We start from the raw sequence: 13,438 nt of genomic DNA, 5'->3' as shown, positions 1-13,438 counted from the left end.
GTTATTTCTCCCTGAATAAACATCTATCCAGCCTATTTGTTTATCTTGATCTTTACTAAAACACGATAATGTATCTAATGAACTAAACAATAAACTGTTTCCTTTGGAGAGTAAAATATTAAACACAGGTAAACCACTGATTCAGTTCTATATGGAATTGCTTTACGCAATCATGAACATCCAGCTAAGTTCCTTTTATTGTATATTGGAGTGTGTGTGTGTGTGTGTGTGTGTGTGTGTGTGTGTGTGTGTGTGTGTTTGGAGGGAGATTGAAAGAGAAGTAGCAGAACTGTAATTTCACATCTATTTGTTATTATTTTGATGTACTTAACACTCACCATTGCCAGGATGTTTCACTCATCTACACCACTTTCAAGAACATATTTCAGGAAAAGTACAAGGAACTCTAATTTACTACTTCCTTGAGACCCTAAATGTACAAGTTAGCATCATGATAGACACCATAAGGTGTGGTAGAAGATGCAGATGTTTTCAGTAGAAATATACTTAGAAGTACATTTTGGATGCACTTCGGGATATACCAAATTAATCAAAAGGATACATATTTCAATAAAAGCTATTCATAAAAATATATGACTAAAGTGCAGTTGTGTGTTCATATAGTTGCATAAGTCTTCACAGAAATGTGTTCAGAAAGTCAAAAAAATCCTTTGTTGGATGTCTATTTTCATTTCAAATCAGAAAATACGGTCACTTTATAAAGACTACAAAGAAACACATGCAAAGAATGTACCTCTACTGCCATCTTGTGGATTAGAGGTAAAAAAAAATAGTAATCAAAGTCGACAAAGGATTTTCTTTTTTTAATATGAGCTCAGTAAAGATTTTTGAAGACCTGTTTCCAGAAACATTTTACTCCAATCATATTAGCATGCCCTAGTCTTTAGTTGAGCCAGCCATTATTTACAAAGTTACACCTTCATAATTATATTGTTCCTTAAACATTTAATAGCTAGAAATCTTCCTTTTAATTAAAGAGATTTAGTTTTTGTTTTCTGGTTTTCTTTCATTTCAAACAGCATTATGGATTCATGATTTATTGTATTAAATTAAGTATTATAATTTTGGATTTTCAAATTACATCTGTCTATTATGAACTCTTCATATCATTTTTGATCAATTTCTTTCTGGTATAGCAAAATATACACGCTTATCTTACGCTTTTTATTTGCAATCAGTCATTTCTTCCAATAAGTCTGAGTTATATCTAAGTGTTAGGTTTATCCACTGTTATGTGGTTTCAGTGTTTCTGTGGCCTTTCAATAAATAAACACAGGTAAAGGGAAACAGACATACAATTTCACTTGATTCAGAAGAATATATATTTTTTATTTTATATTTTACATATTGTTCCCAGTTCCATTTCCCTTCCTCCCTTACCCTCTCCCTCCCTCCCTCTTTCCTTCTCTTCCCTCTTACTTGCACCCCAACCACCCTCCCCTCCCATTCCCCCCCCATTCCACATGTAGGGTGATGCTATCCAGGAGGGGTCATCTAAATCTGTCAAGTCATTTTTAGTAGGGACTCGAACTTCTCTCCTGTCTCTAGGTTAAGGGAGTATCCCTCCATGGGGGATGTGCCCACAAGATCCTTTTGTGCACCAGGAATACATCCTGGTTACCAGCTAGCAGTCTGGGGACACATTAGCTCCTCCTTGTTCAGGTCAGCCAGCTGTCTCTATGTGTTTCTGCAACCTGGTCTTGTCCTCTCTCTTTGCATTTGGATTCTAGTTCAACTCAGTGTTTAGTTGTGGGTGTTTGCTTCTGTTTCCAACAGATACTAGATGAGGGCTCCATGATGGTGGATAAGTTAGTCATTGATCTCATTATCAGGGAAGGGCATTTAGCCTTTCCACTGTTGCTCAAATTGTTAGGTGGAGTCAGTCTTGTAGGTCTCTAGACCTTTCTTTAGGTTCAGTTTTCTCTTCAAAACAATGACTTCCTCTTATATGTTCTCTCTCTCTCTCTCTCTCTCTCTCTCTCTCTCTCTCTCTCTCTCTCCCTCTCTCATCTGTTTTCTATTCTTCCTCTGACTCAGTCTTCCTGGTCTCACGTGCTTCCCTGTCCTCCCCTTCTCTTTCTCCTAATTCCATCTCCCCTCACTGCCCCGCCCCAGTTCCCATGTGCTCTGGAGATCTTGTCCCTTCCCCGTTCTGTGAGGGACCTTATATGATTCTCTTAGAATCCACCTTGTATCCTGGTGGTGTGAACTATAGGCTGGTGAAAATTTGCTCTAGGTCTAAAGTCCATATATGAGCCAGTACATACCATGTTCCTCTTTTTGTCACTGGGTTACCTCATTCAGGATAGTTTCAAGTTCCATCCACTTGTCTGCGAATTTCAAGATTCCATTGCTTTTTCCGCAAAGTAGTATTCCATTGTGTTGATGTGCCACATATTATTTGTCCATTCTTTGGTTGAGGGGCATCTAGGTTGCTTCCAGGTTCTTGCTATTACAAATCATGCCGCTATGAACATAGTTGAACAGATGTCCTTGTTGCATAGATGTGGATCATGTGGGTATATGCCTAAGAGGGGAATTGCCAGGTCCTGTGGTAAACAAATTCCCGTTTTCCTGAGGAAGTGCCATACTGATCTCTAAAATGGTGATAGAGTTTACATCTCCACCATCAGTGGAGGAGTGTTCCCCTTTCTCCACATCCTCTCCATCATAAATTGTCATTGGTGTTTCTAATTTTAGCAATTCTGGAAGGAGTAAGATGGTATCTCAAAGTTGTTTTGATTTGCATTTCCCTGATAGCTAAGGATATTGAGCACTTTCTTAAGTACCTTTCAGCCTTTTTGATTTCCTTTCTCTCTTCAGTTCTGTACCCCATTTTTAATAGGGTTATTTGGTGTTTTGTTGACTAGTTTCTTGTTCTTTGTATATTTTGGAGATCAGCCCTCTGTCAGATGTAGGAATGGTGAAAAAATTTCCCAGTCTGTGGGCTGCCATTTGGTCTCATCAACTAGAACCTTACAGAAGGTTCTAAGTTTGAGGAGGTCCCATTTATTAATTGTCTATCTCAGTGTCTGTGCTACTGGAGTTATTGTCAGAAAGCGGTCTCCTATACCAATTTGTCCAAGAGTAGCACCAATTTTCTCTTCTAAGAGGTTCAGTGTCGCTGGATTTTTTTCAGGTGTTTGATCCATTTGGATTTGAGTTTTGTGTGTGGTGATAGACATGGGTCTGTCTGCAGTCTTCTACACACCATTATCCAATTGTGCCAGCACCATTTGTTGAAGACGCTTTCCTCCCACCCACCCCCCATTGTATATATGATGCACCATAAATAACCCTTAAAGATCTTCTATTATATTGGTGTGGAAAAGTAAGATAGAGATGAAACTGATGGCATAAGTAAGTTCTCTGTTATGTTTGAATGAATTAAATTACAAGGAAAATGTAAAAGTAGAGAAGAAAGAGAGCTTCCAAGTGAAGCTGAGAAAGATCCCTCTGATCTTTCCTCAGCTCCTTGTTTCTTGTGTCTCCATGAGACAGGAGCACCAGACTGAAACTTAACAAAGAAACAAAAGAACTAACAGAAGTTATGGCTTAATTGGGTTTAACAGACATCTATAGAACATTCCATCCAAACAAAAAGAATATAACTTCTACTCTGTTCCACATGGAACCTTCTCTAGAATCGACCACATAGTAGTCAGCATAACAAACCTCAATAGATACAAAAAAAATTGGAATAGTCCCCTGTATCTTATTAGACCACCATGCTTTAAAATTGGATTTCAACAACACCATAAATTGCAGAAACCGTACAAACTCATGGAAACTGAACATTGTGCAATTGCACCATACCTGGATCAAAGAAGAAATAAAGAAAGAAACTGAGGACTTCCTAAAATTCTACGAGAATGAAGACACAACATGCCCAAACTTTTATGGAACACCTTGAAAGCAGTGTTACAGGGGAAGTTCATTACACTAAGAGCCCATATGAAGAAAACAGAGAATAGTCACATTAGAGAATTAACAGCAAAACTGAATGCCTTAGTACAAAAAGAATCAAACTCACCCTGGAGGAGTAGATACCAGGAAATAAACAATTTGAGGGCTGAAATCAATAAAATAGAAACCAGGAAAACAATACAAAAAAAATCAGTGCAAAAATGAGTTGGTTTTTAGAGAAAATCAACAAGATAGACAAACCTTTATCCAAACTAACGAAAAAGCAGAGAGAGAACATGCAAATTAACAAAATCAGAAATGAAAAGGGGATAGATATAACAACAGACACAGAAGAAATCCAATTTTCAGATCATACTTTGAAAGCCTGTACTCCACAAAATTTGAAAACTCAAAGGAAGAGAACAAATTTCTGTATAACTATCACTTACCAAAATTAAATCAAGAACAGACAAACAACTTAAATAGACCTATAACCTGCAATGAAATAGAAGTAGTCATCTAAAGCCTTCCAACCAAAAAAAGCCCAGGGCCAGATGGCTTCAGTGCAGAATTCTACCAGAAATTCATGGAAGAGCTAATACCAATACTCCTCAAATTGTTCCACACAATAGAATCAGAAGGTACATTACCAAACTCTTTTTACAAGGCCATAATCACCTTGGTACCCAATCCACACAAAGACACAACTAAGAAAGAAAACTACAGACCAATATCCCTGATGAACATTGATGTAAAAATACTCATTAAAATACTGGTAAATTGAATCCAAGAAGACATCAGAGAAATCATTCACCATGACCAAGTAGGCTTCATCCTTGAGTTACAGGGATGTTTTAACATACGAAAATCTATCAACATGATCCACCATACAAAAAAAAAAAAAACTGAAAAAGAAAAACCATATGATCTTCTCCCTAGATGCTGAAAAAGCCTTCAACAAAATACAACACCCTTTCATGATGAAGGTCTTGGAGAGATCAGGGATAACAGGAACATACCTAAATATATTCAGAGCAATATATAGTAAACCAATACCTAACATCAAACTGAATGGAGAGAAGCTTAAGGCGAGTCCTCTAAAAATAGGAACAAGACAAGGCTGCCCTCTCTCTCCATATCTCTACAATATTGTACTTGAAGTTCAAACTAATGCTATAAGACAACAAAAGGATATGAAGGGGATCCAAATTGCAAACGATTTGATACTTTACATAAGCAACCCAAAAAACTCTACCAGGGAACTCTTACAGTTGGTAAACACCTTCAGCAAACTAGCAGGATACAAGATAAACTCAAAAAAATCAGTAGCCCTACTTTATTCACATGACAAAGGGACTAAGAAAGAAATCAGAGAAACATCACCCTTTACAATAGCCACAAACAACATAAAGTATCTTGAGGTAACGCTTACCAAACAAGAGAAAGACATATATAATAAGAACTTTGTGTCTTTAAAAAAAGAAATTAAAGAAGATACAAGAAAATGGAAAGTTCTTCCATGCTCTTGGATAGGTAGGATAAACATAGTAAAAAATGGCAATCTTGCTAAAAAGCAATCTACAGATTCAATGCAATCCCTATTAAAATCCCAGTACAATTCTTCATGGACCTTGAAAGGTTAATAATCAACTTTATATGGAAAAGCAAAAGACCTTGGATAGCCAAAATAACTCTGTACAAACTTCAGGAGGCATCACCATCCCCGACTTTAAGCTTTACTACATAGCTATAATCCTGAAAACAGCCTCGTATTGGCTCAAAAATAGACAAGTAGAGCAATGGAATCGAATTGAAAATTCTGATATTAACCCACACACCTATGAACAACTGATTTTTAACAAAGAAGCTAAATTATACAATGAGAAACAGAAAGCATCTTCCGCAAATGGTGCTGACATAACTGGATGCTGACTTGTAGAAAACTGTAGATAGATTTATATCTATCACCATGCACACAACTCAAATCCAAATGGATCAAAGTCCTCAACATCAATCCAGCCACACTGAACCTCTTAGAAGAGGAAGTGGGAAGTACCCTTGAATGAATTGGTACAGGAGACTGTTTCCTGAACAAAACACCAGTAGCACAGACACTGATATCGACAAGTAATAAGTAGAACTTCCTGCAATTGAAAAGCTTCTGTATGACAAAGACACAGTCAGCAAAAAAAAAAAACAGCAGCCCACAGAATGGGAAAAGATATTCACCAACCCCATGTCTGACAGAAGGCTGATTTCCAAAATAAAGAACTCAAGAAGCTAGTCACCAAAACACCAAACAATCCAATTAAAAGTGGGGCACAGAACTAAATCGAGAATTCTCAATAGATGAATCTAAATGGCTGAAGCACTTAAGAAAGTACTCAACATCCTTAGCTCACTACTTAAATATTGGTACTCATTTTTGCCAAAAAATCATAAGTGAGGCTACATAATTGATTCTGCAATTAAGAGCATTTGTTGTTCTTGCACAACCACCCACATGACAGTTCTCAACTGTCTGTAACTCTAGTTCCAAGGACTTTGGTGTCCAATTTTGTCCTCCACAAGCACTAGGCATGCACAACATACGTATACATTTACAAAGACAAACACTCATTCACATAAAATAAAATTTTAAAAACAGCCTCTATAAATTACATTTTCTCCAATCAGTATCTAACACCACAATCTTGAAAACACAAGGCAATAACAGCATTTGTGGTAAATCAATTATGACAAATGCAGATGCCTTTACCCTAAATAGAAATGGGGGATATAATTCTAAATAAAGACACCTAACCAAAATTCTCACATAAAAATAAAACACAAGAAGATTGCGTAAGGGATAAAACAAAAATCAGAAGATGAGTCTATCCCAAATATACAAAACAGATGTACAAAACACAACTAAGAAATGCCAAATATCTGAGATAAGAATCTACTGCAATACCTCCATAAGCACACAGCTCCTCAATAATGGGAACCAAAGGCACTGGGATAGCAGAAATGCCATACAAAGTATTCACAGAGTCCTATCATTTAAAGGATTGATAACCAGATGGGGGTTCAAGTAAAGAGATGGAGGAAGTGAGGGAGCAATTGAGGACCTGAAAAATGGATGTTCAATAATTGGAAGTTAACATGATATTCAAAACTTTATAAAAGATCATTAAGTCACAAACTGTTGGTATTTCTCAGGCTTCTGTATGGTTTTGGAAAACTCTCACAATTTTTCTCTGTCAATGTCTTAGTTAGGCTTTCTATTGCTGTGAAGAGACATTATGACCACAGCAACTCTTATAAAGAAAATATTTAATTGAGGTGGTGGCTCGTAGTTTCAGACGTTTCGTGGATTATCATCATGGCAGGGAGCATGGTGGCTGAGAGAATGGTAGTATGCAGGAAGACATGGTGCTAGAGAATTCTACACCTTGATCCAAAGGAAACAGGAAATGAACTGAAACACTGGGTGTGGCTGAACATATATGAGCCCTCAAAGCCCTTCTCCATAGTGACACACTTCCTCCAACAAGGCCACACCCACTCCAACAAAGCCAAACCTCCTAATAGTGCTACTCCGTTGAGGGGCCATTTTCTTTCAAATCACCACAATCAATATATTTTATACATCCTAGTATTAAAATATCTTTGTACACATAGATGTCTAAGAAATTTTTACCTTATTTCATAATTTCATACATTTATATAATGAATTTTAGTAATTTTCACACCTGTCCTCTCTCATCCCCCTCCTTCTGTCTATAATACTTCTCAAAAAGTCTACCTCCCACTTTCATGCCTTATTTTTTTTGTGACTCACCAAGTTTAATTAATTTCTTGTTCCAGCATGGGTGGGAGGTTATATATATACAGGTCAAGAGAAACATATCAATGGCTACACCACTGAAAGAAATGATACCCTTACAACAATTATTAATTGCCAATACAAACACAAACAGATATAGATGTAAGTGATAGATGACAGATAATATACAGATCTTGTTATTTTGATATTTACTGTATATTAGCTTCACAATGATGGAGCTGAACATTACATTTACCCAGATTTTCTAGTAAAGTCTCATTGTCCTAGGACAAGTAAAAGAGTTTAGTTTTTGACCATTTAGTAATTTTTGGTTTCAAGTCTCAGTTTGTGCAGGTAGGAAGATTGTTATTCTCAATGCAATGCTGTTGTGTTAATTATATTAAGCTCAGCATCACTTCTCATTAGTCTTTTCCCTTGGAATAGATACAGTAACAGCATGAGCTAAATGAATGCTAATGTTTGTGTATTAATGATATACTTTTATTTCTCCATCTAGCTCTTGCAAGGCTTGATCACATGCAAAAGATGATTTGGTACTGCATTAGACATGAGGGTTGGAGACAGCAGTCTGAATATCCTTGTTCCACTTCCAATTTTCTGAGAGTCTCTTTGGCTTTTAATTTTTAATAATTCTGACTTGCTCAACTTTTCATCTCTGGTCTAGCATTTACTAGATGTCACAAATTTATTGTTCAACTTCGATCTAAGACTATATTCTCTTCTCACTGGTTGATTATAACCAGAACCTTATCTCTTAATCCATTAGAGAACAGCTGCAAATGTTTGTGATTCTTTCTATATGCTTTTCAGTCTAAGCATATCATCTTCAGACCACACTTGTTGCTACAATGCAAGTATTACATAGTACTTTTCCATAAGTAGTTGTTTCACTTGTATCTGTCAAAGAACTTTTCTGTTACTCTTTTTCATTTAGTTCCCATAAATGCCATTCTGAAGATTTATAGAAGCAATGTTAGATTCTTGATAGCCAAGTACAAAAGCAGTCATGTTTACTTGATTGGTATGCCTGATACCTTTTTTGTTATTGTTAAGGATTCTGTGCATTAGATGTGCCTACTCATTAAAGCAAAGGGGAATAACTCTATAATCTCTGTTTACAATATAACAATTCTATATGTATCTTGTTACCAACCTACTATCTGACACTGTCATAAGCACTTGGAATTGAGGTGGCTTATTTTGTCAGCTGGATCATGAGTTGCCCAGATATTTGATCAAAAATCATTCTAGGTATGTCTGTGAGGATGGTTTTGAATGAAAATAAAATTTAAATTGGTAAAATGAATAAAGCAAATTTCATTCCCTCTTGTTGATGGCCCTATCCTGTAATACTGCAAAATCTTTCCCATGAATAATACAGATCTCCCCCTGCTTGAACTGAACTATTGTGTCTTGCAGAGTCTCAAGCCTGGCAGCATCTGGATGAGAACAATGCCATTTTCCCTTCTAACATTTTAGCCCTTTAAAATACAGCTTTAACTAACGAACACACAGATGCGCACACACACATACACACAGAGAGAGAGAGAGACAGAGAGCAGAGAGAGACAGAGAGAGAGCTCTTTAGAATTTCCAGAGACCTCTAATAGGTATTCATAGAGTTCATTTATGAATAAAACAAACCCTCAGCCCTAGGAGAGCTAATATTCTGGCATAAAAGGGCAAATACCAATCATAAATTAAATACTTAGGACCTGCAAGACAACTCCACATGTAACAGTGCTTGCCCATGGTCTAGTTCAGTCTCCTGAACCTACATTATAAAATGATAGAAATGACTCCCACAAATTGTCCTCTGACCTCTACATATGACTCCACACACAAATAAATAAATACACTTTAAAAATAAATTTACTAAATTATGCAGAGGGTATTCAGGAGATAAATCCTATGGGGGAAACAAAAAACAACTTCAAGGGGAAATCAGAAGGGCAAGTTTCTTTTTTGTTTGTTTGTTTGTTTGTTTTTAAGTATTTCAGAAAGCAACAGATTAGTTACCTGGCTCATGGTAGCACACATCTTTAATTCCAGCACTAAGGAGGCAGAGACAAGCAGATCTCTGTGAGTTCAAGGCCAGTCTGGTCTACAGAGCTAGTTCTAGGACAGCCAGGGATAACCAAAGAAAAAACCTGACAAGAAAAAAATACTTATTAAAAATAGTGCTTCAAGACCTTCCCTAATGAACTGAATTCTCCTTTTACTTTCACTTTTTTAAGCATTACTCATAAGATTTCTTTATTACTTTTATCTCATGGATCCAATAATAAACACTGTCTCTTCTAGAGTAATGGTTCTTAAAGGATATTCTTTTATTTTTCTGAGACAGATTCTTGCAGTGTATCTGTCTCACGTGGAACTTGCTATGTAAGACTGGCCCTTGCCTCAAAAGGTAAGAGTGGTCCTCTTGCCTTACCTCCCATCTGTTAATGGACTAAATATTGTCAACTGTGATACTTATTTGATAAGTGTTGTGTTATATATTTTGCTTTGTTAAGGTTAAAACCCTTCTTTTCATTTAGACACAAAAGAGGAGATGATGGCAGATGTCATTCTGTAAATGTTTCTCATACTGGTTAATGAATAAAGCACTGTTGGCCAATAGGAAAGCAAGATGGGTGGACTAGGAGACAAGGAGGATTCTAGGAAGTAGTAGGGAGGAGTCACATGGAGAGACTGGAGAGGTCCAGTCCCACTCTCTGGTAAGTTAAGACCACATGGAAATACTTAGATTAATAGAAATGGGTTAATAATTAAGACAGAGCCATCCGATAAGAAACTAATAACAGGCCAGCAGAATTTTATCTAATACAGAGTCTCTGTGTGTTATTTGGGGCTGGCGCTTTGGTGGGTCCAGGCGGTGGGGGGGGGGGGAAGAAATATACTGGTACAATCACCCTTGCTCACCCTGATTGGACTATTCTAATCTCTTTGATACTCCACCTCAATGCATTTTTATGTGTATGTGTGTTCTTGAATGTATATATGTACACCAAATGTGTGCAAGTACCTGCAGAGGTCAAAAGACAGTTTCAGATCCACTGCAACTGGATTTACAGGAGTTTTGAACTGCTGGATATGGGTGTTAAGACCTAAACTTAGGTCCTCAGGAAGAATAGCAAGTACTCTTACTCGCTGAGCCATCTTTCCAACCCAGTATTTTACTGCTCTATATTGTTTTTACTACTTTTATAGAACTTTGTTATTCCATGAGGGAAAGGTTTTGTTTTTGTTATTACATTTTCTCTTTTGAAATTTTCATCTCCTGTGGTTGGAACATAAAAATGTCCTCCACAGGCTTACATGTTTGAAGACTTAGTCATCAGCTGGTTTTGCTATTTGGTAAAGTTATGTACCTTTAGGAGGCAAAGCTTCGCTAGACAAACTGAGTCACTGAGGGAGAGCTTTAACATTTTATTTTCCAGGAGGACTTCCTATTCACTCTCTGCTTCCTAACAGCATATACAGTGTAACCTCCCTTCTCCTGATACCATCCCTTTCCATCTATGTATGGTATGCCACTAAACCTTGAAAATAAACTTATGCTTATGCAGCATTTGACAGATACTCTCTTACAGCAACAAAAAAAGCAAATATTATATTCTTTTTCTCCATAGTTATATTATGGATGTGCTGCTGACTAAATGAATAGTTTAATTTAATTTGTATCCAAGGGAGCCATTGTAAAGAATAGACTAAAGATTTCCTTCTATCAATTAAATACCTCAGAAACTTCTTCAGAAATTAGAACCATTACCACATTGGAAATTTTAAAGTATGTATTTATAGATAGTATCTTCAACAGCTATTTTTCAACTGTGTAGTTTCATTGGATCAAATGACAGTTCATCCAACAGAACTTACTACACAGTAAGTGCACATTTCCTAGGTACTGTGTCTTTAAAAATCTTCACTTTACAAGAACTATTTTATACTCATTATATAAGCATTTTCTGGATTTATATGGGATTTCCTGCTGTTTCTATAATTATAGCTCTTTTCCTTTGTGATTAACAAAAAACCAGTATCTGTTAGAGATATGCAATCTATTCAGATGACAATGAATTCTGGTAAAATTTACTATTCACCCCTTTCTATTGTTGTCACTGTCTGGGAAACTGCTAGTCTAGGCTGTGTCTCTGTTAATCAGCTCTCCAAAAACTTGTTATTCTTTTGCTTATACCCTGTCATTCCCTCTTTATCTGCCTTGCTTCCCAGATAGCTCCCAATCCAGGGAGGGCAAAGCCAAGTCTATCTCATGACTGTGTCTTCAGCATACACACAGAGCAGAGCACATAGCAAGGATCTTAAATGTCTACAAGTTATATAATAATAAGCCCAGATGACTTGGATATCATGAATTGCAAAAGAGAAAAGTGACTGCTTAAAAAAATTAGAGCTGCATAGTGCTTGCTTGGCATGAGCAAAGACCCAGATTTGATGAAAACTGCTGAAAATATAATTTTTAGAAAATGCCATCAATTTGTATATATTAAAGGATATCAGGTCTAGTTTAGTGGTATATGCCAGCACTAGGGAAGCAAGGGAAGACAAATCTCTGTGACTCCAAGGCCAGGTCTACATGGTAATATAATGAGTTCTAAAACAAACAGAGCTATATAGAGAGACCCTGTCTAAAAATAAATAGCAAAGAAACAAAAACCACACACCATTTCTGTTACAATTCATTTTTTAAAAAAAATTATCTTTCAAATTTTTATTTGTTTATGTGTGAATGTATGATGATACATGTGTTGGGGGGTATCTTAGTTATTTATGATTTCTATTGCTTTCAAGAGACACCATGACCATGACAACTCTTACAAGGAAAATATTTAATTGAGTTGGCGCCTTACAGTTTCAGAGGTTTAGTTTATTGTCTTCATGATGAGGAGCATGGCAGTGTGCAGGCAGACATGGTGCTGGCTACATCTTGATCAGAAGGCAACAGGAAGTAGACTGTAACCCTGAGCAGTACTAAGCATGGAAGACCTCAAAGACCACCTTCACAGTGACACACGTCCTCCAACAAGGTCACACTACTCCAACAAAACCACACCTCTTAATAGTACCACTCCTTATGAGTTTATGGGGGCACAATTACATTCAAACTCCACAAAGGGTATAGATTAATACACCTTATATATGTATGGAGGCCAGGAAAGAATTTTCAGATGTCCTGTTCTATCACTCTTACTCTTATTTCCTTGACACAGGGTCTCTCACTGAACTTGAAGCTAGATAGTCAGCAGTCTCTAGTGATCCTTGTCTCCAAGATCCCCTTCCTAATAGCATCGAAGCAAGCATACAGCCAGCCAAATCTTCTGCTTTTTAGAAGTCTTTAGAATTCAAACTCAGGTACTTATGCTTGTGTATTAAGCACTTAAACCACTGAGAAAGTTTCCTGGTCCCAAAAGAATTTTTTTTTTTTTTTTTTTTAGAAAAGAGAATCCACATCCTGGTATGATACACAAAACAGAACTTTAATTTGATTTGAAACGATGACAAAAATTTGTCTTTCTAAAGTTAATTAGATTTGGATGACTAGGAAAGTCTCTCTTCTGGCAGGTCTGCATTCTCAATCAGAAAGTAATGCTATGAAAAAAAATAAGTAGAGTTAAGCAAATTAAAATGATGAATATATGTATATATCATTTCTATTAT

This window comes from Phodopus roborovskii, unplaced genomic scaffold (genome assembly GCF_943737965.1).
Source record: "Phodopus roborovskii unplaced genomic scaffold, PHOROB, whole genome shotgun sequence".
Lineage (NCBI taxonomy): Eukaryota > Metazoa > Chordata > Mammalia > Rodentia > Cricetidae > Phodopus > Phodopus roborovskii.
The sequence above is the reverse complement of the archived record's forward strand: the minus strand, read 5'-3'. Positions refer to the sequence as shown.